This window comes from Entelurus aequoreus, linkage group LG14 (assembly GCF_033978785.1).
Source record: "Entelurus aequoreus isolate RoL-2023_Sb linkage group LG14, RoL_Eaeq_v1.1, whole genome shotgun sequence".
Lineage (NCBI taxonomy): Eukaryota > Metazoa > Chordata > Actinopteri > Syngnathiformes > Syngnathidae > Entelurus > Entelurus aequoreus.
Genome location: NC_084744.1, coordinates 19223719 through 19250084, shown reverse-complemented (window position 1 = coordinate 19250084; position 26366 = coordinate 19223719). Strand labels below are relative to the sequence as shown.

Genomic DNA, 26366 nt, shown 5'->3' with positions numbered 1-26366 from the left:
CGCTAATGTTAAAAATCCAGAATGACAAATATAAACACTCTAAAAATTGCTGTTGGCTTCCACTCTTGCAGTGCCTTAGCTCTGCACACTGCAGTCTTATTCTCCATGATCATACTTTACTCCACAGTCTCCACTTTGCTGCAGTGATCCATTCGATTTGCGGCCCTCAATTTCCTCCTGGATAAAATCCAAGCTGACGAAAATCACGCATGTTAAAGGCCTACTGAAACCCACTACTACCGACCACGCAGTCTGATAGTTTATATATCAATGATGAAATCTTAACATTATAACACATGCCAATACGGCCGGGTTAACTTATAAAGTGACATTTTAAATTTGCCGCTAAACTTCCGGTTCGAAACGCCTCTGAGGATGACGTATGCGCGTGACGTAGACCGGCGAACACGGGTATGCCTTCCACATTGAAGCCAATACGAAAAAGCTCTGTTTTCATTTCATAATTCCACAGTATTCTGGACATCTGTGTTCGTGAATCTGTTTCAATCATGTTCATTGCATTATGAAGAAGGAAGCTGAGCAAGCAAAGAAGAAAGTTGTCTGTGCGAAATGGACGTATTTTTCGAACGTAGTCAGCAACAACAGTACACAGCCGGCGCTTCTTTGTTTACATTCCCGAAAGATGCAGTCAAGATGGAAGAACTCGGATAACAGAGACTCTAACCAGGAGGACTTTTGACATCGATACACAGACGCCTGTAGAGAACTGGGACAACACAGACTCTTACCAGGATTACTTTGATTTGGATGACAAATACGCAGACGTGCTACTGTGAGTATGCAGCTTTGGCTTCTAAACATTTGAGCGCTTGACCGTATGTGCGCAACTTTTTTTTGCGTATGTACGTAACTTTTTTAAAATATATAAGCTTTATGAACCTTGGGTTAGGTGAACGGTCTTTTGGGCTGAGTGATTGTGTGTGTTGATCGGGTGTTTGAATTGTATTGGCGTATTCTATGGAGCTAGGAGCTAGCATAGGAGCTAGCATAACACGTACCGTACCGTACGTGCGCGTCACGTACGTAACTTTTTAAAAATATATAAGCTTTATGAACCTTGGGTTAGGTGAACGGTCTTTTGGGCTGAGTGATTGTGTGTGTTGATCAGGTGTTTGAATTGTATTGGCGTGTTCTATGGAGCTAGGAGCTAGCAGAGGAGCTAGGAGCTAGCATAACAAACACGCAGGTGTTATTATGCAGGATTAATTTGTGGCATATTAAATATAAGCCTGGTTGTGCTGTGGCTAATAGAGTATATATATGTCTTGTGTTTATTTACTGTTGTAGTCATTCCCAGCTGAATATCAGGTACCGTGAGTATGCAGCCTTGGCTGCTAAACATTTGACAACTTGACCGTATGTGCGCGTCACGTACGTAACTTTTTAAAAATATATAAGCTTTATGAACCTTGGGTTAGGTGAACGGTCTTTTGGGCTGAGTGATTGTGTGTGTTGATCAGGTGTTTGAATTGTATTGGCGTGTTCTATGAAGCTAGGAGCTAGCAGAGGAGCTAGGAGCTAGCATAACAAACACGCAGGTGTTTTTATGCAGGATTAATTTGTGGCATGTTAAATATAAGCCTGGTTGTGTTGTGGCTAATAGAGTATATATATGTCTTGTGTTTATTTACTGTTGTAGTCATTCCCAGCTGAATATCAGCTCACCCCCGGCTCTCACAGCATCTTCCCTATCTGAATAGCTTCAACTCCCCACTAGTCCTTCACTTGCACTTTACTCATCCACAAATCTTTCATCCTCGCTCAAATTAATGGGGAAATAGTCGCTTTCTCGGTCCGAATCTCTCTCACTTCATGCGGCCATCATTGTAAACAATAGGGAACTTTGCGTATATGTTCAACTGACTACATCACGCTGCTTCCGGCAGGGGCAAGCCTTTTTTTTATCAGATACCAAAAGTTGCAATCTTTATCGTCGTTGTTCTATACTAAATCCTTTCAGCAAAAATATGGCAATATCGCGAAATGATCAATTATGACACATAGAATAGATCTGCTATCCCCGTTTAAATAAAAAAAATTCATTTCAGTAGGCCTTTAATGTTATCTGACCCAGTTTCTATGCCTCAGCTGTGGATACTGTATTAATAAACTCCTTAGTGGGGTTGTACGGTATACCGGTACTGGTATAGTATGGTGGTACTAATGAATCAAAAACGGTACTATACTCAGTTTGAAAATTAACGGTTCCCTGGCATTACGGCACATCGTCACGTCATGACATTGCCTGGTTTTGCGAGCATTGGAACATGTTCGGCAGCGCACAATCACAGAGTACTTACCAGCACACACAGTGTGTAGACAGAAAAGGGAGAATGGACGCATTTTGGTCTAAAAACTAATGATAAAGGTGAAGTTATAACATAGAAACGTCCTCAGAAGGAGGTGCTTTAAGACATGGCTGGCTAGCTAGCGACAAACGGCCATTCGCAGTCGGCAGTGTTTTAGCTACTTCTAAATCACTAATCCTCGCCTACATGGCGACAAATAAAGTATGTTTCTTACAAGTATCATCCCTGCAGGACGAGGAATAGCTAAACATGCTTCACTACACACCGTAGGAGGATATGATAGCTAACCGCTAACAGCAAGCTAGCACCCTGAATGTAAACAAATGCCGTAGGTGGATCTACACCTGACATCCACTGTAATGATACTAAGTACAGTACAGTACAGTAGTGTATCTCGTCGATACTACTATGATTACATCAATATTGTTTATAATAACAAAATCTTTTTTTTAAATTCATATTATGTTTATAAACTCAGCAAATACGTCCCTCGACACATGAGGACTTTGAATATGACCAATGTATGATCTTGTAACTACGTAGTATCGGATCGATACCTAAATTTGTGGTATCATCCAAAACAAATGTAAATTATCCAAATAACAATTGATTATTACATTTTAACAGAAGTGTAGATAGAACATGTTAAAAGAGAAAATAACCAGGTATTAACAGTAAATGAACAAGTGGATTAATAATCCATTTTTACAGCTAATTTTGACAAAATAGAATGGAAAATGACACAATATGTTACTGCATAAGTCAGCAGACTAATAAGAAGCCTTTGTTTGTTTACTTACTACTAAAAGACAAGTTGTCTAGTATGTTCACTATTTTATTTAAGGACAAACGTGTTCTTCGATTGCAATAAGAAACATGTTTAATGCACCGTAAGATATTTTGTTAAAATAAAGCCAATAATGCCATTTTCTGTGGTCCCACTTATTTAGAAAAGTACCGAAAAGTATCAAAATACATTTTGGTACCGCTACTAAAATATTGTTATTGGGACAACACTACTCCATCGTCTTCACTTTTTCTTGGTGTCTTCATTCTCCTCTTGAATACAATTTAAAACGAGGTATATGAACACCCACAAACAGCTAACCTGTTAGCTCACCCCTTTGCTGTGCCTTAGGTCTGCAAAATGCATTCTTATACTCCATTATTGTTTCATACTTCACAGTCTCCACTTTGGTGCAGTGAAATTTGTTTTCACAATATTGGATTGGATGGATGAATAGAGTGTTAACAAATGATTGCAGCTGGTAGTTTCAACACAAGGTTGTTTGTTTGACAGTACGTTGGATCGAACATTACTCATGACAATGGAAAGTCAAAGGAACTCTGTGAAGCTCAAAGCTTGACAGTAGATTTGCAGTGTGGAGAATGTATATATTTTTAAGAGTTCTTTATTTATCCATAGTCATGTTTAAAGCGGCTAATATTTTCCCTTGTGTACACTTTGTGCTTTTTCCTTATGTTTGTTAGTAAACTCTGTGTTTCACCTTGAAGGCACGGGAATGTCTATTGGGAGTATAATGTACTACCTTTCTGTGGAGGAGACCTTATCAGTTTAGAACAATAAGGTTGTACTTCTTTCTGGGCGGGATGGGGCTGTTTTCATACTAAATAAGCTGACTCTTTCTGTTTAATTTTCAGACCGCTTCATGATGCTGCTATTACCGCATTGTAAGGGCTGGTCTTCTAAAGCTTTAGTAAAACTTGGTAATATTACTATTCTGTCTTGGTGGTCCTTCTTACTCAACATATATGTCATCCGAAAGAATTTGGGATTGACCAGTGTCTTTTATTCCCTGAGAGGAAGACTGGTCAGACCCAACAATTTGGGGGCTTCGTCCGAGATGACACTGTCGTAGAATTTCTGACCTTTGACCTATAGTTCATGTCTGTCAAAAATGTATGCTCATTTTGATTTCTCTTCCTCTTCTGTGGGACAAAAGTGAACTTTAAGTCGTGCCAACCTGTCTAACTGAATGTGTTGACTGTCTGAAAGATTCGAGTTGTTATGGAACAGATAGGGAAAACAAAACAAGACATTGACGCACTAACAAGAGAGATAAGAAAGGGATAAAGCCAAACGAAGACAGTGTTTTGGACACCATCTTCTCTTTCATGGTGACGGGCGCGCCCGGGGGGAAACTTTCTGTGTGCTAGACAACTCAACCCAACCATTGTACCATTTGATTATGAGTAAAATAAAACTCTTGTGTTAAATCTACTTTGGTTCTCATTGACAACCTGGACTTTCCACTACAAAATTGGCGTCACGAACTAGGATGGTCCAGAACTCTGCAAGTCAACATCCGCTCCCGGCTTCTCTCTCAGGCAGACAACGCTTGCACGCGCGCATCTAATAAAAGGTAAGCTATTTTGCTTATTGTGTAAAAGTTGTCTGTCTGGAGAGAAACATATGCAGCCGGGGGACTGCCAGCTTCTCTGAACAAGACAAGCTCCAAGGTGTAGCCAGAACATGCTCACAAAAAATACAGGTGTGACAGCAGGACGAACAGCAGGATACAAACAGACCCCTGCTGGACATAAGTGTCAACGGACAATGTTCAACACAATCTTTGAAGCATTCCTTTGTGGTCAACCTGCACACACCTTGTAATGACCTGCTTACGAACTGTGCCCTGACAATTCAATACTGCACAGAAGGAACTTCCTGATGTTGCCTGACAGCACGACATCAGCTGACAACTACTGGGGACGCCTCCCAGGAAGGAATGGAAGACGGGGACTGCTCCAACTGTCCTAGCACTTGCTGACTGAGGTGTGTCCGTGTGTCCTGCCACCCAAACCGCCAAAGTGTATGATTACCAATTAGACGACTCATAATAGGAGCCTTTTGACTCTTATATATGGTGGGACTCAAGGTATGGCCGCTCATGTGAACTATCCTTAAAACAATTAGAATGGTATAAGATGGACAACTAATGACCCACATTGTTCCCTCTGTCCTGCCTACGAAACCAAAAAATGTAGGTCAAATGATAAAACAGGGCGTAGCTGCCGCTGATTGAACCGATACGCAAATCAATTATTTCGGTTGTCTGTTAAAAACATAGCTATTGGTTGCAATTTGGACATTTCTGCTGTAGGCTACAAAGAGCTAGCAGCTACACAACAGCTGAGCTAAAACAAAATTTAAGCATATCAAATATTTATAGTTGTTTATTACATACACAAAGTCGCAGAGAGACAGAAGTCTGTAGAAAGTATTCAGTAACAAACGTGTCCGCATTAATAAACTTTCTACCACAGGAAATATACTGAACAAATACAGCAGTTACTGTCAGACTCTAATCCGGATTACCTTGTCTATCAGAGACATGGTTAAAACCCACAACACCTTTACGTTCTAATTAATGTCCCGGGGGACAAGATTACAGAAAAGACAGATCGAGTGACAAAGGGGGGAGGAATTATGATTTATGAAAGGGAAAACATTAAAAGTAGATCAATTTGAGTATGTTGAAATTAAAATCACATTTTCCTCAGAAATGTATTTCAAGGTAATTGTAGTATACCGACCGACCACAGCTAAAGACATTTTTCTTGATTCATTTTCAGACATCCTCAAACAGCATAGTATGAAAGAAGTAACGTCATGGAGGACGTTAATCTGGACTGGTTAAATAAGACGCGTAGAAAGAAACTTAAGGATATTATAAACGGCTACTATATGATACAAATGAAAGCAGCCCTACTAGAATTACAATTGGATGACAAAAATTAAAGAGAACATCTGTAAATACACGAATACAAAACCAGAAAGAAGAGTGTTAAAATAAAAATACCATTGGATTCTAATAAAGACATGAGGACTCAGCTCTCATAAGAGCAATTAAAAAACAGGTCTAAATACAGATCGTAAGATTTAAAAGTTTGGAGGAACAAAAGTTACAATGTTTATGCGGAAGTCTAAGGCTGACTTTCACTTAGAATTAATTAAAGCTGCAAAAAGGAACAATAGAGAGTTATAGAAAAAAACAGAAAGAAAACCAGATACAAACTTACGGAAAGAGAGCAAATAAGAAACAACACTATAACATTAAATATCAATGGCGCTACTATCGCAGACAGTCTGGACATAAGTGGTAATTTTGATGAACATTTCATCCAGTAATTAACAAATGAAACAAAGTTAAACAAAATCTTCGCTGCATTATCAGACTCACGATCTAGAGATATATATATGGGTTGGACACTATCTTCCTAAAAACATATAAGGATTGTATTATTGCTCGTATAACAACGATTGATAAATAAATCAATAACGGAAAACACTTTCCCTACCACGTGGAGAAACTGCTACTATGATTAAATCCATAAAGCAGGAAATAAAGAAGACCAGAACATGTACAGACCAATTAGCTTTCTCCATGTTATAACAAAAGGAATAGAACATTTGAAATTAAAAAGTGGCTTTGGAGCAATCAAGGCTGCTCAGATGGTCACTAAGAGGGGCATTATGTTGACAAATCAATTTAATGAGTATTATATTTATCTATGAGAGCATTTTTGTTGTAAATTGTGAGGTATGGCTGTTAAAAGCTTGGTTGTTTTTATGAATGATGACAGATGTGAACAAGAGCATGTATTGTCTTTGTGTGATGATGTAAATAAGGTGTGGTTGTATTGTATATTAAGTATGTGTCCATGAAGGGGCATTTGGTGACTTTTCTTATAATTGAATACAGGCTACAGTATGATTATTTTTGATGAATTATTGATTATTATGAATGTATATATTTATTATGATTAATTAGTGTCATAATTTTAGTGCTTGATTTGTGGATCCCTTTCATTTAGGTAGCCAGGGACTACAGATGGAAAGTAGCTATTTAGATATAATCTAGTACAGTACATATCTGTTTCTGAACTTAATGTTTCTGTGCATTGTCCCATCATAGATAGACTAAATTAAATACAACTATTTAGTGAATTGTTGAGGCCACAATAATTCACTAGGTGTTGTAAAATATCAAAGTACTATTGCAAAAGCGAACAGTGACCTCAAACATGACCTGTCCTCCGCCTCTGTTCTTGCTGCGCTTGACTATCAGCTGTCTTTTCTTTTTCTTGGATGTTTCTGAAACTACTAATACTACTAGTACTACTACTATTACTATTACTACGACTAACACTGTCCCTGTGAGAGGGACAGAGGGGGGAGGTGAGTTTGGATTGGGTCAAGTTTGAGCGTGTTGAGGTTTTATTTAATGGATATGATCAATCCGGTACAAGGATAAAGGAACGTAGTGATTTAGATTGACAATTGCAGTGGTTGGCGGAAGCAACCCCAACCTCAAAGGAGGGTGCCAATTCAGTAATTAAATGTTTTGTGAATTATCTAATATCCCGACATGGTTTCCCCAAAAAGATTAGGTCAAACAACGGCACCTATTTTAAGAAAACAGGTTAATTTCTTCTTCAGTCACAAGATCAGCACTTCTCAGGACCAGCAGCTTCCTAGGAAGGTGGAAAGACCATGAGACCAAAATGGTAAGTTTGCAAAATGTAGAATTTGTGTGCCAGTTCCTCTGTGCAGATTTGAGGATGAAAGCAGCCACTCCAGATTCCCTTGCACTCGCTAAGAGGGGCACGGTCAAAGCCGATCCAGGACCAACACCCGATACCTGACTGGAAGGAACCGAGAGGAGAGACAACACCTTGCCAGCGATGACGAGAACAACTAAGGTTGCCAGCCAATGTGTCCACCGGGACTCCAGCAGCTGTGGAAAGAAGTGTCGGGAGTGCCGAAGCAGCGAGGAGGCCTGAAGCAAGCCGAGGGCCTGGACCAAAGCCCCAACGCCCCATACTTTGCCCCGCCTTCCCCAAAGCCCCATACTTTTCCCCAATTTCGGCCAGCACGGACATGCCATTAAACAGTCTGCCCAATGGACTGAACCACACCCCAAGAACAGACAGAGACAGACTGTTTGAGTGGATATCTTTCTTCACCAAGGCAGCCAAAAGCCCAACGAGGTGTCGGCAGGCCACCAGCCTGAGGCACCACCGAGCCATCCATACGAGCACTAATCGAACATGGACTCATACGAAATTCAGTTGTGTGTACAAAATCAATTGGTAACTACATTCATTGCAAATGCCGGGAAAAATAATAATGCAACAGCTTACAGTCATAAGTCTATATTAATTCTAAACCAGATCTTGTTTGATTCATTATTAATGTGAAAATACATCTTGAATAAGCATATATATATTCATCTAATTATGTTCATGATCAAAGTATTTTGGTATTACGTTACTAACTCAAAGGGTAGGCCACTAATTGTGTTCTGTGAGATGGTTTTACTGCAGGCTGGTAACAGCGATCGCTCTGAAGGAGGGTCATAGACGGAATTTTTGCCTCGTATAAAAACATTGAGGTTTTTGCCTCTATCTGCGGTAGAGATTTAATTTAGTGGTCTATATCAGAAATTGTTTTGGTCCAGGGTCTTAAGACCCTGGAAGGCGGGTATGTCGTAGAATTTCTGACCTTTGACCTATAGTTCATGTCTGTCAAAAATGTATGCTCATTTTGATTTCTCTTCCTCTTCTGTGGGACAAAAGTGAACTTTAAGTCGTGCCAACCTGTCTAACTGAATGTGTTGACTGTCTGAAAGATTCGAGTTGTTATGGAACAGATAGGGAAAACAAAACAAGACATTGACGCACTAACAAGAGAGATAAGAAAGGGATAAAGCCAAACGAAGACAGTGTTTTGGACACCATCTTCTCTTTCATGGTGACGGGCGCGCCCGGGGGGAAACTTTCTGTGTGCTAGACAACTCAACCCAACCATTGTACCATTTGATTATGAGTAAAATAAAACTCTTGTGTTAAATCTACTTTGGTTCTCATTGACAAGGCAAGTATGAGTAAAATAAAACTCTTGTGTTAAATCTACTTTGGTTCTCATTGACAACCTGGACTTTCCACTACAACACGTTGAGGATTGAACTTGTCTTGGTGGTCCTTCTTACTCGACATATAAGTCATCCAAAAGAACTTGGGATTGACCGGTGTCTTTTATTCCCTGAGAGGAAGACTGGTCTGAAGCAACAATAGATAGACACAATGGCACCATCTGGTCTGGTACAGCCACCCTCCCCGACCCCCAGCCCCCCACTCCTAATACAGCATCAGATCCTAGATATTGACTGTGCATCCCAGCGACAAGGACGTCTGTCACCTTGCTTTTTAAACATGTTTTGTCACTTTGCTACATTGGCTGGCTGACATTAAATTAATATTCAGCTCCTCTTCGAGACCTTTTGAAACCTCTCATCACCACGGCTACAGCAATATGAATGCACTGAGATTCCTGACTTTAATTATGGGCTCTTATTATCATTGCGCAACGACCACAGAGGTCAATAATTCTTTTGCAAATTGACCCGCCGAGTGTTTTTGACCATTTTTCCCTTTTTTTTCCCTCTTCGGCTGCCGGCTTTAAACAAAACATTTTTTGAGCCTATGAAAGAGCTGTGTAAGGATGGGACTCACCATGAAAGAACACGTGAGATTAAAAGGAAAGAGCAGACACCTCTGATATAAAAGCCATTAAACAGGTTTCAAGTGCATGCATGCATTTATAGAAAAAAAAAGATGTATAATTCTGGTTTCAGACGATGGAGTAGAGCGATGTATAATAGCATCTCATGCAATTATATTCAAACCCATGCATGGGCTGAAAACGGGTGATTTCCCGGGGGGTTGTGCTAATCCATTCAAGTAGCATGGCACCTTGTCATGCACTTCTTAAACAAATGATATTTTTATCCCGCTGTAAGGTCACACTATTTACATGCAATTCTGCAGCTGCCAAAACTATTAAAGGTGACAAGTCCTTATTCAAATATTACACAGTGTTCTCAGCCCCAATTTACCCTTTAACTAGGTCTTCACAATGAGTCATCTTCCTGTATGTGATAGTGCAGCTGTTTGCATAGGTTCCTACACCTACGGTGTTGCCAAAGTTCCTTTCAAAATGTAATGTCATTACTGATGACACCTTTTTAAAAAGTAACTTTGTTTCCTCACTAATTACTCTGTTTTAAAAGTAACTATGCGTTGCAGCAGGGGGCCAGATGGGATTTTTGAATTACCGTATTTTTCAGAAAACAAGCCAATGTATTTTTTTTTCCAAGACTTTGAACCCTGCGGCTTATGAAACAATGCAGTTAATTTTTGGATTTTTCTTTGCTAACAGCCATGATATCTTGTATTCAACAAAAAGTTATCATATTCCACTAGACAGACACCATTCACATTCACACCATCCATCTATCCATCCATCCATCCATTTTCTAACGCTTGTTGTCTTCATGGTCGCGGGGGTGGCTGAAGGATAGGCTCCAGCCCCCTGAAGGAACAAGGGCCACAAAATGGATGGATCGACCGCCAGTGACACTGAAAATATGTGTTATTTGTGCCATGGCGCCATCTTTTGGATGAGTTTTCTTACTGTAGGTGCTGCGGGTTGACATGTGGGTAAAAAAATTGTACTCAAGTAAGAGTACCGTTACTTTAGAATAATATGATTGAAGTAAAAGCAAAACGTAGAGTAAGTAGGTATTCCATAAAAAAAACAACTACTCAAGTATTGAGTATTGATTGATTGATGGATTGAGACTTTTATTAGTAGGTTGCACAGTGAAGTACATATTCCGTACAATTGACCACTAAATGGTAACACCCGCATAAGTTTTTCAACTTGTTTAAGTCGGGGTCCACTTAAATTGATTCATGATACAGATATATACTATCATATATACTATCATCATAATACAGTCATCACACAAGATAATCACATTTAATTATTTACATTATTTACAATCAGGGGTGTGGAGGGGGGGGGGGGGGGGGTAGGATATGGACAGCAAGTAGTGGACATAGAGAGAGAGAGAGAGAGAGAGAGAGAGAGAGAGAGAGAGAGAGAGAGAGAGAGAGAGAGAGATCAAAAGGCATAAGAAAAAGTATCTGCATTTGATTGTTTACATTTGATTATTAGCAATCCAGGGAAGGTGTTAGTTTAGGGTTGTAGCTGCCTGGAGGTGAACTTTTATTGCTGTTTTGAAGGAGGATAGAGATGCCCTTTCTTTTATACCTGTTGGGAGCGCATTCCACATTGATGTGGCATAGAAAGAGAATGAGTTAAGACCTTTGTTAGTTCGGAATCTGGGTTTAACGTGGTTAGTGGAGCTCCCCCTGGTGTTGTGGTTATGGCGGTCATTTACGTTAAGGAAGTAGTTTGACATGTACTTCGGTATCAGGGAGGTGTAGTGGATTTTATAGACTAGGCTCAGTGCAAGTTGTTTAACTCTGTCCTCCACCCTGAGCCAGCCCACTTTAGAGAAGTGGGTAGGAGTGAGGTGGGATCTGGGGTGGAGGTCTAGAAGTAACTTGTGAGTAGCTTCTGATTGATTTAGTAGTTTTTTTTTTAATGGTGCTTGGACTATACTTGTAGTTGGTGTGCATGTGTGTGTTAGTGTAAAGTATACATATCATATACAATTTAGTACATGTTTTCTTTAGTTAAAAGTGGAATTCTTGTAGGCTGAAAAGTGAACATTTGCACTGATACAGATGACAGCACATGATACATTTTTGTTATTTTGAAAGTAATCATTGAAGATTTGTGCTGCCTTGTCTGACGTCATGTCACTTTTTACAGTCAGTACACGTTTCTGTGCACTAGATTAGTCTGATTTGTCAAATGATTCAGTTTCTTCCATTTTCACACCTTTTTTCATATGAAGTCCTAGTTTCCATGGGTTTATCTCTAATGTGACGGTTGGTCATACGCAGTGCGCCTCTCGTACACTAGGGGGCAATTGTGATTATATCAGCTTGTTTAGCTATGTTAGAATGTAAATAGAGTAGAAAAAGAGAATGCTACATGCTAATAAGCTAGCGCTAGTAACTTTAAAGCTACAGATCTAACAGATAAGTACAACTTTCTACTGCTTTTTGATGTTGTCGGTAATGTTTCAATGTGTTTAAATGACACTTGTGGTAATTAGAATCAGCAGAAATTGCTTTATTAGTCAACCATTTTAGGAGGTTTCTGTTCACTAGTTGAAAGTACTTTATTGATCCCTGGGGGAAATTCAGCACCACAGTTCGCTCACAATAGACAATAATAATAATAAATAATATAATATATACAACATATTATATATATAATATATAATATATAAATAATATCAATATATTCTACATATACTCTACATTTAAGTGCAGTCAAGGAACATATGCATTATACAGTCTGATGGCTGTCGGTATGAAGGACCTCCTGTGTCGTTCCGTGTTGCATTTTGGGAGTCTGAGCCTTCCACTGAACGTGCTCATTCTCTCTGCAAGGTCCGAGTGTAGTGGGTGGGAGGTGTTGTCCATAATGGCTAGGAGTTTTGCTAGACATCTCCTCTCTGACACCACCGCCAGAGAGTCTAGCTCCACTCCCACCACGTTACTGGCCTTCTAGCCTACTATCAAAATGACTATGTGTCAGCTGACACAAATATTTGTTGACAGAAATGTTGAAATGTAATATTTATTCTACACATTTTCACAACATTCGAAATCATTAGTAAAATGGAGGCTTTTCAGAGGGTGAGATAATTCCTGGAAATTATTGCCTTAGAATTACCAAAGGTATAGATGTGTGTGTCCAAGTTAAAGGAAACGGCAGGCTGTCTTCTCCTAATGGATTTATTACAATCTTTGCAAGCTGGGTAATGTTTGCTGTGGTCTGTAACAACATGGCACACAAACAACTATCAGAAAATGCAGCCAATATTACATACAGATAATGTGTCATGAGACATGCGTCTATAAATTGAATTAAGAGGACTTAATTGTAATTAAATGAGCTCTAATATATCTACAAACGAGGCATAATGATGCAATATGTACATACAACTAGCCTAAATAGCATGTTAGCATCGGTCAGCTTGCATTTATGCAGTGGCCAAATATGCCTGGTTAGCACTCCCCACAAGTCAATAACATCAACAAAACTCACCTTTGTGCATTCACGCACAACATGAAAAGTTTGGTGGACAAAATGAGACAAAAAAGGAGTGGCATAAAACACGTCTTAGAAAGTCGGAGAAAGTTGTACATGTAAAGAAACTACAGTGAGTTCAAGGACCGCCAAAATTAGTAGGACAAAACGGCGCTTGCCAAATAGTCTCTAATCACTGAAGCATTTTTCATATAAACAGTGTGATTTCTAACAATTAGGGATGTTTGTGTCATGTTGTCCTCCTACAGAAACCATATTAAAACAAAAAATATATGTTTTCCCCTCATCTTTTTCCATTTTTTATACATATTTGAAAAAGTTCCAGAGAGCTACTAGCGCGGCGCTAAAGAGTTGCCGACCCCCGGTTTAGCTGATTGGAGAGCTAGCTTCTGCAGCTTCTGTTTTGTTTACTGCTGTGTTAAAGGCTCTGTTTGTAAACATTTAAGGTATGTAAATAAATAATTGCAAAATCTTTCATACAGGTATATATCTGCAACTTATGGTCCGGTGCGGCTAATATATGTAAAAATAGTTATATATTTAAAGAATTGGCGGGTGCAGCTGAAATGCAGATGACCTCTACAGCCCGTAAATTACGGTACGGTACGGTTGCATGTGCAGTAACATGGTCCATTGCATGAGAAGGGAGAGAGGTAGCTGTCAAAACACGATCACGACTGATTAAGCATTTGGAAGTATTTTTAAACGCACAAATTAAGCCAAAGTAATAAAAAAGAGTTGTATGAAAAAACATTATTTGTGTTTTTTTTTTTTTTTTTTATGTTTGGTGGCTTCTAATGGTAAATTCCTAACTGGGTCCACTTTCTTCTCGTGCTGAAAACGTGACTTGAAAAACATTTTAACATGTCATGAAATAAATGACAATTTCAGAAAACACAAAAACAAAAGCCAAAACAACTTTTTTTAAATTCTTTATTTATTTTATTTTTTTACGACAACTTACAATATTTTATAAACTGGAAAGGGAATGCCCCAAAAATCCCAGATTGACAGCTAAACTCACCATTTTGTTCATGTCCGCAAAGATCAAATGAGAAAGTAAAGACACAGTGGAAATGGACAAAATGATTGGCTGATTTAGCTGTCAATCTGGGATTTGGGCCATTCCTTTTCCAGTACATAAAGTTGTGAGTTGTTTCGGCTATTGTTTTTTTTAATCTTTTCTGAATTTGTAAAATGCTGTGATTCTACTTACCGAAAAACGTTGTCCATTTGTCGAAGGAGAGACAACGAGAATGCAGGCTCCCATGTATGTGATTAAAAAAAAAGGTAGCGTGTGCTTTGTATTACCTGGCCGACGAGTGAAAACTATGTAAAACAGCGAACGATTTCGGACTGGCAAAGCAGACTGTATCAGTTATTGTCCGCCATGTATGTCGCGGACTCAACGTCTAGGTCCAGAGATATAAAGTCACCAAAAAGGAATGGACAATGAAGGTGAAGGAAAAAGAGTGAGGAGTGTCCTGACCAGATATCTAGAAACCTAGATTGATTGATGTCAAATGTTCTTTGTCACATTGTTTACTTTCACATGTTTTTTAAAGATTTGATTAATTTATGATGTCTCAGGTGTGATTCACTACAATAGGGCCCCACAGCACACTGGATTCCAGTTAATTGAAATACCACAACACTGGATATTGTTCAGATAAGTTAAATTTAAGAACTTGCACACAAAGCAACACTGGAGGTGACTATGACGTGTGCATTTTCCGCGCATGCGTACTAGGTTGCGTTGCATCGCGGACGGGGGGTTGAGGGGGGTCTTAAACGACCATTGTGTGTGTGTGTGTGGACAAGGATAAGGTTAGGTGGGATTTACCCTGGATAACCTTAGCAGGCTTAATGTAGAAGGGGCCTTAGTGTTATTTTAGAGTAGTGTTTGGGGGGCTCTGAAGACTGGATGCACTGACAGACTCATAGTTCTATGGGGGTTTGTTATCTTCACTTTTATAGTTTTCACCAGAAATGGCAGGTTTTTGTGATAGTCCATATCACACATCCCTACTGGCCAGGTGTGGCCTGTGGGCCTTGAATTTGACACATGTGGTCTAAACGCCTTAAATTGCCATTACAGTAATAACAGGAAACTAACTAAATTCTGATTCAAAGAGGTTGTGCAGAGACAGCATATCTTTGGGTGGACATGCAGCCCCTGTTTTCCAGGCAAGAAACTTTCTTTCCACAGAACCTCCCCTGTTTTCAGGGCAACTCTGTGGTGCTGTGCATCGTTTCCCTGTTTGCAAGTTGCCTGCTAAGCTTTTCCATGCTACAACACTGTCCTCATGTCTTTCTTCCACTTCCACTTTCAACCATTTAGATGTATTCAGTGTTGTGTGATTTTAATACAGTGCCAAAACGTTAATGGGCGAAAAGATCATGCAAGTGCAAACATTGCAAGTGCAAAAATCACAGGAACCTTCTGAGTGCTAAGCCCCCCTCTCCTGGTAACGCGTTAGAGTGCTCGTTACGGAATAACGTGGTCATATAGAGTAATGCAGGGGTGTCAAACTCATTTTAGATCGGGGGCCACATGGAGGAAAATCTACTCCCAAGTGGGCCGGACTGGTAAAATCACGGCACGATTACTTAAAAATAAAGACAACTTCAGCTTGTTTTCTTTCTTTAAAAATAGAACAAACACATTCTGAAATTGTACAAATCATAATGCTGTTGTTGTTTTTTTACACTTACATGTTGCGGTTAATAATTTATTTGTCATTATTTATATTTTCTGAATAAATTATGTGACAATGTTCATCAGTCAACTTATTGGTGTTAATTTTCATTCTATCAAGATAAAAAAATATATGTCAAAATCAAATTGCAGGATGTTATTTATGTTAGTTAGTTATTTAGTTTATTAATTATTTGGTCAGTGGTAAACAAAATAAACAAGCAGTTTTACATAAACAAACAGTTGTACATTTATCATTTGAAAATGTTGCAGACCGAAAGGGTATAGGCTGAAGTTGAACACTTATTGCGCCTAACCCTATAAACAAATTCAAATACAAGATGAGCTTCCTGAAATTTTCTTTGCACAACATATTATAAATACACCTTGTACACAACATAAACACTGTTCAAATATATACTCAGTAAAGACATGTGAAATATCCTTGTACACGTGTTAGTTAAACTTTTGTACCAATTATATTCTATATAAAAACAATTATACTTCCATTATTATTATATTATCATATGTCATTTGATAACTTTCCTCGACTGATGTACTAACATCATGTGGTTTATTTTGTACATATGTAGCATCATCTTCAAAGATACAAATAATTGCTATTGCGACATCCAGTGGACACATTTAGAACAGCTGTTTCTTTCATTCAAAAACTTCAGGTTAATTTTTGTACTTAGCAAACTCATCACGCGGGCCGGATAAAACCTGTTAACGGGCCTGATCACGGCCTTCGGGCCGTATGTTTGACACCCCTGGAGTAATGCATTACATCAGTATTGCAAAACAGACATAGATAACACTTAAATGCTTAGTGAACCAACGTTTTGCTCGCTATGCTGATTCAATGCGGAACAGATTAGCAATAAAAAAATAACATTTTGAATTAACCCTTGTGTGGTGTTCGGCTCTGTGGGACCCGTTTTAATTTTTTATTAAAATAAAAATGATACAATTAATGAATTTTTCAAACTGAGACTCACTGACTTTGGCTCATTTTCTGTGAAGAACATATATCAGAATACACATACACCATACACCCCCCCTACACATTTCTATTACATATAATATGTCCGGGGTCCACTGGACCCGGGGCTAATAGAAATGTGAAAATTGATGTTCTGTGTACCACACACACACACACACACACACACACACACACACACACACACACACACACACACCCACACACACACACACACACACACACACACACACACACACACACACACACACACACACACACACACACGCAGCAGGCCTAGACAGGAGGAGGACAGAGTGTAGGTACACAGCACATCAGAGGGTCAAATGTGCGAGAAAATGAGAGCAGACAGTGTTGACAAACAATGTTGCAACCTTGTGTGGGAACCGCAGGTGCAGAAACACAAAAGAAGAATCCCCGTGGGATGCAGAAACTGGCAGAGAAATGTTCCGTGCAACATTCATATTGTTGTTACTCAGCCAGCGTTTGTGGGTCTGATGGACCCGTTGCATTTTGTGGCTTTTAATGCCTCACAATCAAACACTTTTATGTTAAAATACTGAACCAATGTTTATTGGGATAAGGTAAACATCTGTTCAGTATTTTAACATAAACGTGTTTGATTGTGAGGCATTAAAAGCCACAAAATGCAATGGCTGAGTAACAACAATATGAACACTACACAAGGGTTAAAAAAGTTATTGCGCCATTAATACTATATTTTGACCATATTCTTGTGATAGAACATAAAAAGAAAGTTTTTCAGGTAAACCAAAATTACAAATCAGTTTTTGCCTTATTTCAAGCCATTGTTTTTTTGTTTTTTTTTCCCAAGTCCTACTAAATACCCATAAGAACAGACTGTATGACTTAATAGATCAGCATCCAATTATCCTGACGCCTAGCATGTGTTTACCTCCACTGATGAATTAGGTATTTCGCGAGCGTGTGTTCGTTCATCTGTAATTGAGAGGCGCGCTATATAATCCAACATATAGACAAATGCGCTTATAGTCAGGTGAAGAGGCCTGGCATGCTGGGGCGTTTACCCAACATGCACTGCGTTATGGTTAACCTACTTTCTCTCATTCAAACGATGCAGCCAGGATCTGGCAGCTGCTCCTTATACTTGTATGCCAACTGCAGCTCAAACACAATAAGGTGGATATGGAGATTGTCCTCAATGCTGGTGTGTAACGCGTGTGTGAGCGTTATCAAAGTTCCATGAAAGGTGCAGATGCACCTGCGCCATTTACTGAGGTCCAATACAAGAACACGATGAAAAGTGTGCAAAGATAATAATGCTAACCCGATCGATATCAACTTGCCACTGAGTTAAATATTGTGGTTGTAGTTTGCAACTGCACAATATATTACAGGTTACTTTATTTAACTATAGGAAAGCAAATAGTACAACGCCACATTTTTTGAGGCCAATTCATTAGGTACAAACACATGCACAATGTAATAAGATTCAACAAAAGAGCAGGTATGGAAAATGATGCCTCTACAAAAATAACAATTATCTCGTATCAGAGCACTTACATTAGAGAGATTAGATGCAAGCCGATATCATCCGGTACGTGTTACTTGTTTTTTGCTGATATCAGACGGATATCCAACATCAAAATCGGATCAGGGCACCCCAAATGACTGTGTGAAAAATGTATGTATGGGCGGTATAGCTCGGTTGGTAGAGTGGCCGCGCCAGCAACTTGAGGGTTCCAGGTTCGATCCCCACTTCTATCCTAGTCACTGCCGTTGTGTCCCTGGGCGAGACACTTTACCCACCTGCTCCCAGTGCCACCCACACTGGTTTAAATGTAACTTAGATATTTGGTTTCACTATTTAAAAGCGTTTTGAGTCACTAGAGAAAAGCGCTATATAAATATAATTCACTTCACTTCACTTCAAATATGAGATACATATGAGATATCCACGCATCATCCATGCAGACTGGACACTGGCCGAGAGTTAGTGGGCGGCCGATGGTGGAGTTGGCTCTCTTGGTTGCTTTGTTGGGTCTGCTCCTGTCTTTGGCCATGCTCCCTCCACCCCAGCAGACGATGGCGTGGAACACCGCAGATGCCTCCACAGAGTATATGTTTATTTAATTTGTTGTTTTACTTTTGTAGCTGTATGTAGTAATGGCTGGTTGCATCAGCTCTGCTCTTTTAATGACTTTGATGTGTGATGTTTCCCTCTTACACACATGTTTATGTGTGCTATAGTTATACGTTTTTTCTCTCTCTCTCTTGGCCTCAGTCTGGACCCCCTCTCCAGGAGCCCAGGCTTAGACTGAATATTTGTTTTTATTTTTATCCCCAGCGTTTACCTGTTCCTCACCTTTTTTGTGAGGGGCGCCTGAAGTTGGCAGACCCGTCAGCGATCCTGTTCTGGCTGAAAATCTTAATTTCCCCTTGGGGATTAATAAAGTGATTCTGATTCTGATATGAGATATTGACTTTATGTTATGATAATTTTGTTTTAAATATCAACACTGCTAAGGCTATACCCAAGATAAAATTATAGCAATATACGGCAATATACAGTATGCACAACTTTTGTTTGATTTGTTGTTTTTTAACCACTGCAATGTGTAAGCCACATTATCATTCTGATTCATATTAGTTAATGAGAATGATAACTAATGTATTTATAAACTGACCTGTATTAATAATTTGTTTTCTAATACTGCTCTTGTAATATATATGTGTCTACATAATAATGTGTTTAGTTATTAGTATGTTATATTTAACATTTATTTTTATCTCTGTTTTTAACCAATAAAAGTGAATGTCACATTATTATTATTATTGTTTATTATTATTATTGTAGTATTGTTATTATTATTAATAACTAAGGTATTAATTAACTAACATATATTAATACTTTCTGTTTTTCTAATACTACTCTTAAATGGTTATGTATGATATGACTACCAAATAATTGTTTTAAAAAAAATCTGATTAATCACATTTTGGAATTTGAATTCATCATGATTAATCACAAGCGATTACTCACTTGCATAATTGAAATTAGCTTTAAAAAGACCCTAAAATTTGCAATTTTACAGTCAGAAAGTCATCCAGGAACATTTTGAAAACATTTTATTGACTATGTGTGAAGTGAAGTGATTTATATGTGTACAGCGCTTTTCTCTAAAGACTCAAAGCACTTTACATTTTGAAACCCATTATCTAGTGTCTTGACCAAGGACACAACAGCAGTGACTCTAGAGCAGTGGAGACGCGTTCTCTGGCGTGATGAATCACACTTTTCCATCGGGCAATCTGATGGACGAGTCTGGGTTTGGAGGTTGCCAGGAGAACGGTACATTTCGGACTGCATTGTGCAGAGTGTGACATTTGGTGGAGGAAGAATTATGGTGAGGGGTTGTTTTTCAGGAGTTGGGCTTGGCCCCTTAGTTCCAGTGAAATTAACTTTGAATGCTCCAGAATACCAAAACATTTAGGACAATTCCATGCTCCCAACCTTGTGGGAACAGTTTGGAGCGGGCCCCTTCCTCTTCCAACATGACTGTGCGCCAGTGCACAAAGCAAAGTCCATAAAGACATGGATGACAGAGTCTGGTGTGGATGAACTTGACTGGCCTGCACAGAGTCCTGACCTGAACCCGATAGAACAACTCTGGGATGAATTAGAACAGAGATTGAGAGCCAGGCCTTCTCGACCAACATCAGTGTGTGACCTCACCAATGCGCCTTTGGAAGAATGGTCGACAATTCCTATAAACACACTCCACAACCTTGTGGACAGCCTTCCCAGAAGAGTTGAAGCTGTAATAGCTGCAAAAGGTGGACCGACATCATATTGAACCCTATGGGTTAAGAATGGGATGGCACTTCAAGTTCATATGTGAGTCAAGGCAGGTGGCCAAATACTTTTGGTAAAATAGTGTATATGCACCAATTTTGGCAACAGTTTTATTTAAAGTTCTTTCAGGCTGTATTTTGGAGAGAAATTTGACACTCATTTTTGTACTGACTTATGCATTCATCTGATCACATATAGCTATTAAGCTGAACGAGCTTGTACGGTCAAAATAAATGACATGATTAAACTAAGTGTGTGCATGATTAATGCACTATTTTTTTGTAGTTAAACACATGAGTTAACTTGTTATTTTGACAGCCCTAATGTATAACAATCATTATTTATTCAAGTGTTATATATACGTTAGGTCAGGAAAAAACCCAGAGGCTATTTCATCCCTACAAGCCAGTTTCGCAGGTTTCTCTGCTCTTCCGGGGATTCTCAGGGGATTTTCAGGGACATCCCCTGAGAATCCCTCTGTGATTTCCCTGAAAATCCCCTGAAGAGCAGAGAAACCTGTGAAACAGGCTTGTAGGGATGAAATAACCTACCTATGTGTTGTTTCCTGACCTAACGTATATCTAACACTTGAATAAATAATGATTGTTATTAGGGGTGTGGGAAAAAATCGATTCAAATTCGAATCACAATTCTGACGTTGTGCGATTCAGAATCGATTCTCCTTTTTAAAAAATTGTTTTTGTTTTTTTTAATTTATTTAAAAAAAAATTATATATTATTATTTTTTTTTTTTAATTAATCAATCCAACAAAACAATACACAGCAATACCATAACAATGCAATCCGATTCCAAAACCAAACCGGACCCAGCAACACTCAGAACTGCAATAAACAGAGCAATTGAGAGGAGACACAAACACGACACAGAACAAACCAAAAGTAGTGAAACAAAAATGAATATGATCAACAACAGTATCAATATTAGTTACAATTTCAACATAGCAGTGATTAAAAATCCCTCATTAACATTATCATTAGACATTTATAAAAAATAAAAATAAAAGAACAATAGTGTCACAGTGGCTTACACTTGCATCGCATCTCATAAGCTTGACAACACACTGTGTCCAATATTTTCACAAAGATAAAATAAGTCATATTTTTGGTTCATTTATTGGTTAAAACAAATTTATATTATTGCAATCAGTTGATAAAACATTGTCCTTTACAATTATAAAAGCTTTTTACAAAAATCTACTACTCTGCTTGCATGTCAGCAGACTGGGGTAGATGCTGCTGAAATCCTATGTATTGAATGAATAGAGAATCCTTTTGAATCGGGAAAAAATCGTTTTTGAATCGAGAATCGTGTTGAATTGAAAAAAAAATAGATTTTGAATCGACTCGTGACCCCAAGAATCAATATTGAATCAAATCGTGGGACACCCAAAGATTCACAGCCCTAATTGTTATACATTAGGGCTGTCAAAATAACGACTTAACTCATGTGATTAATTACAAAAAAATAGCGCGTTAATCATGCACACACTTAGTTTAAAAACGTCATTTATTTTGACCGTACAACTTGTTCACCTTAATAGCTATACGTGATCAGATGAATGCATACGTCAGTACAAAAATGAGTGTCAAATTTCACTCCAAAATACAGCCTGAAAGAACTTTAAAAAACTGTTGCCAAAATTGGTGCATATACACCATTTTGCCAAAAGTATTTGGCCACCTGCCTTGACTCACATATGAACTTGAAGTGCCATCCCATTCCTAACCCATAGGGTTCAATATGATGATACAATTGTTTTTTGTTCTGTTTTCTTTTTATGGATTTTTATTTTTCCAGATAAACACAAAAATCCAATTCATGTTCATCCAAAATGCAAAAATGTGTGTTTATCTGTGTGATGACAAATTGAACCAGAAGCAGTATCCGTAATAGTCTGTGCACCTTCCGTTTATTCTATTTTCAATTCTTAAATGCAAATCAAAAAACACATTTCGGGCCATTTTTTCTATTTTTATTTCTGAAAGAAAAGTTGGACACTATTTAATGAGACTTTTTTGAAACGACAATAGGACTCCTGCTGAACAAAGATGTTAGCATTATGCTAAAAACATGCTAAACGCAAAGGGAAAGCTAAAATACTGCTTCCGGTTCAATTTGTCATCACACAGATAAACAGGCATTTTTGCATTTTGGATGAACATACATTTTATTTTTGTGTTTATCTGGAAAAATAAAAATCCATAAAAGGAAAACATAACAACATCCAATTTTATTGCAATATTTGAATGAAAACCAACCCTTTTTTGCTTGTTTTCAAATCTGCCATATATAATAAAAATCGAAAAACGGCCATGCTTTAGTTTTTTGATTTGCGTTTCAGAATTGGAAATAGAATGAACGGAAGGTACACAGACCAGTAACACCTTTTTTCCGCAGGAGTCCTATTGTCGTTTTAAAAAAATCGCATTAAATAGTTGTCCAACTTTTGTTTCAGAAATGAACATAGATAAAATGGCCGGAAATGTGTTTTTTGATTTGCATTTAAGAATTGGAAATACAATGAACGGAATGGAATGTACACAGACTTAAAATACTGCTTCCGGTTCAATTTTATGGCAATATTTTAATGAAAATTTCAACTTTTTTGTTTGTTTTCAAATCTGACGTATGTAATAAAAATCAAAAAACAGCCCTAATTTTGTTTTTTGAATTGCGTTTCAGAATTGGAAATAATGAACGGAAGGTACATGGACCGCGCCATCATTTCTCAACTGTATAAATTAGGGTTGTACGGTATACCGGTATTAGTATAGTACCGCAGTACTAATGAATAATTTTCGGTACTATACCGCCTCTGAAAAGTACCGGTCCCGCACCCGCATCGTCGTCATGTCGTGACATTGCTGGTTTATGAGCAGAGGAGCATGTTTGGCAGTGCACAATCACAAAGTACTAACAAGCAGACACAGTGTGTAGACAGAAAAGGGAGAACGGACGCATTTTGGCTTGAAAACCAACTATAAAGTATATAAAAGTTATAACAAACGCTCTCAAGAAGAGGTGCTTTAAGACATGGCTAGATAGCTAGCGGCTAAAGTCCAGCCGCAGTCTGCAGTGTTTTAGCTACTTCTAAATCACTAATCCTCGCCTCCATGGCGACAAATAAAGTAAGTTTATTACAAGTATCATCCCTGCAGGACGAGGAATAGCTAAACATGCTTCACTACACACCGTAGCTCACCGGCGTCACAATGTAAACAAACGCCATTGGTGGATCGATACCCGACATCCACTGTAATGATACCAAGTACAGGCACGTATCTAGTCGATGCTACTATGATTACGTCAATAGTTTTTGGCATCACAACATCTTCTTTTGTTTTTTTTAAATGTATATTATGTTTATAAACTCAGGAAATATGTCCCTGGACACATGAGGACTTTGAATATGACCAATGTATGATCCTGTAACGACTAGGTATCGGATTTATACCCAAATGTGTGGTATCATCCAAAACGAATGTAAAGTATTAAACAACAGAAGAATAAGTGATTATTACATTTTAACAGAAGTGTAGACAGAACATGTTAAAAGAGAAAGTAAGCAGATATTAACAGTAAATGAACAAGTAGATTAATAATTCATTTTCTACCACTTGTCCTTAATAATGTTGACAAAATAACAGAAAAGAAAATGACACAATATGTTACTGCATATGTCAGCAGACTAAATTAGGAATCGTTGTTTGTTTACTCACTAATAAAATACATGTTGTCTTGTATGTTCACTATTTTATTTAAGGACAAACTTGCAATAAGAAACATATGTTTAATGTACCGTAGGATTTTTTGTTAAAATAAAGCCAATGCCATTCTTTGTGGTACCCTTTATTTAGAAAAGTATCGAAAAGTACAAAAAAGTATCGAAATAATTTTGGTAAAAATATTGGTATCGGGACAACACTAGTACCCAATATAAAACATTATACAGTACCGTATAGCAAACAAACATAAGCTGGTGATGGATCAACTTTCTATTTAATAACAAAGCCAAAACAACAACAACAAACTGAACTGTCTATTGTGTATTTAAGGACTTAACTGCAATAAGAAACATATGTTTAATGTACCCTAAGATTTTTTGTTCCAATAAAGCCAATAATGCTATTTTTTTTTGTGGTCCCCTGTATTTAAAAAAGTACCGAAATTATTTTAGTACTGGTACCAAAATATTGGCATTGTTACATTACTAGTATAAATTATATGCATTTAAAGATATTGGTCATTACTGTAAACACCGTCTCTTTGGATAACGAGGGATCATTACAGTTGAAGTATTTGATGCCCGCCTGTGGATAATGCATAATCAGGCTTTTAAACACTTTGCATTACACTTAGGTGTGTTGACATCTCCCACACAAACATTCATTAGGAAGGATATGTTTTAATCAGTCCAAATACACCAGAGAGACCGTGCACGCATGCATCATTTATGCTCATGCTGTACGGCTGCAGAAGTTAACTAAAAAATAAATAGCATGTTGTTTTCTTTGGGGCTTCAGTCTCCGACAACATCGCTCAGAGAAACAATGCTCTTGAATAATTGAGCGGCTAAAGCAGAGTGTTTTTTTTTGTTTTTTATCATGACTGCAATGCTGCAGCGTTTTGTTCAGAAAATGTCGGCGTGAAAAATGACTTCAAAAGGCGTCCCTAAGGTGAAGCGCTTTACCTTAAACAGCACACCCTCTGGTTTTTTTTTTTTATTAATAGAAGGGATTCATTCAATAATGTGTATGTCGCTGCAATAAAAGCCCAGGTTGCGTGTGCATTTTCACCATCAGTCTTCCTCGCCTTTAAGCCTGTTTGTGACGGGAGACAAAGCACTTAAAAGGTGACACTTTGGAGACCTGGGGTATCTAAACATGACAGAACGTGCTAGCGTCTCGGCTTCATGCGTCTAATGGCCCACTTTGTCATTAAAATAAAACGGGCATGCAGCGGACTATTTCTGCCCAAATCAAAACGGTAGGAAAGTGTGTCATGACCTAGTAACACACGATAAAAAAAATAAAAAAAAAAACCTTGTGAAGTCCTGCTCCCCCAGTGCTTGAAACATTACGCATGATTGACAGATTGGCATGCATCTGAACCTCTCCCAGAGGAGAGTGTCATCGCCACCGACTTTTCAACGAGAACTCGAAATAAAACGCGTGTGTAGTCGGGGAGGCTTTTGTCAGACGCCGGGTCAATAGGAGGGTGGCTAACCGCTGAGGGTGAGAGTGACAGGTTTCACTAAGAATAGGTGCGGGACGACTTGTGATAAACTGAACAAAAAAAAAAAATCACAACCTGGCCTGTCAAAAGTGTGGCAAAAGTTGTGCGTTTAGAAAGACAATAGTACTTTTGATTGACACTGTCAGATGTGTTAATTTTAATTCATCCAATTTCTATA

General features: G+C 38.3%; 1 long non-coding RNA gene across 1 annotated transcript in view; it reads left to right on the top strand.

Moving 5' to 3' along the window:
* LOC133665287 (uncharacterized) overlaps window positions 1-9156 on the top strand; it is an 80077-nt gene extending 70921 nt beyond the window's left edge. The window contains exons 4-5 of the long non-coding RNA XR_009828731.1: window positions 4630-4714; window positions 7795-9156. This is a non-coding gene — a long non-coding RNA (uncharacterized LOC133665287). The remainder of the gene's footprint in view (window positions 1-4629; window positions 4715-7794) is intronic.
* The last annotated feature ends 17210 nt before the right edge of the window (window positions 9157-26366 follow it).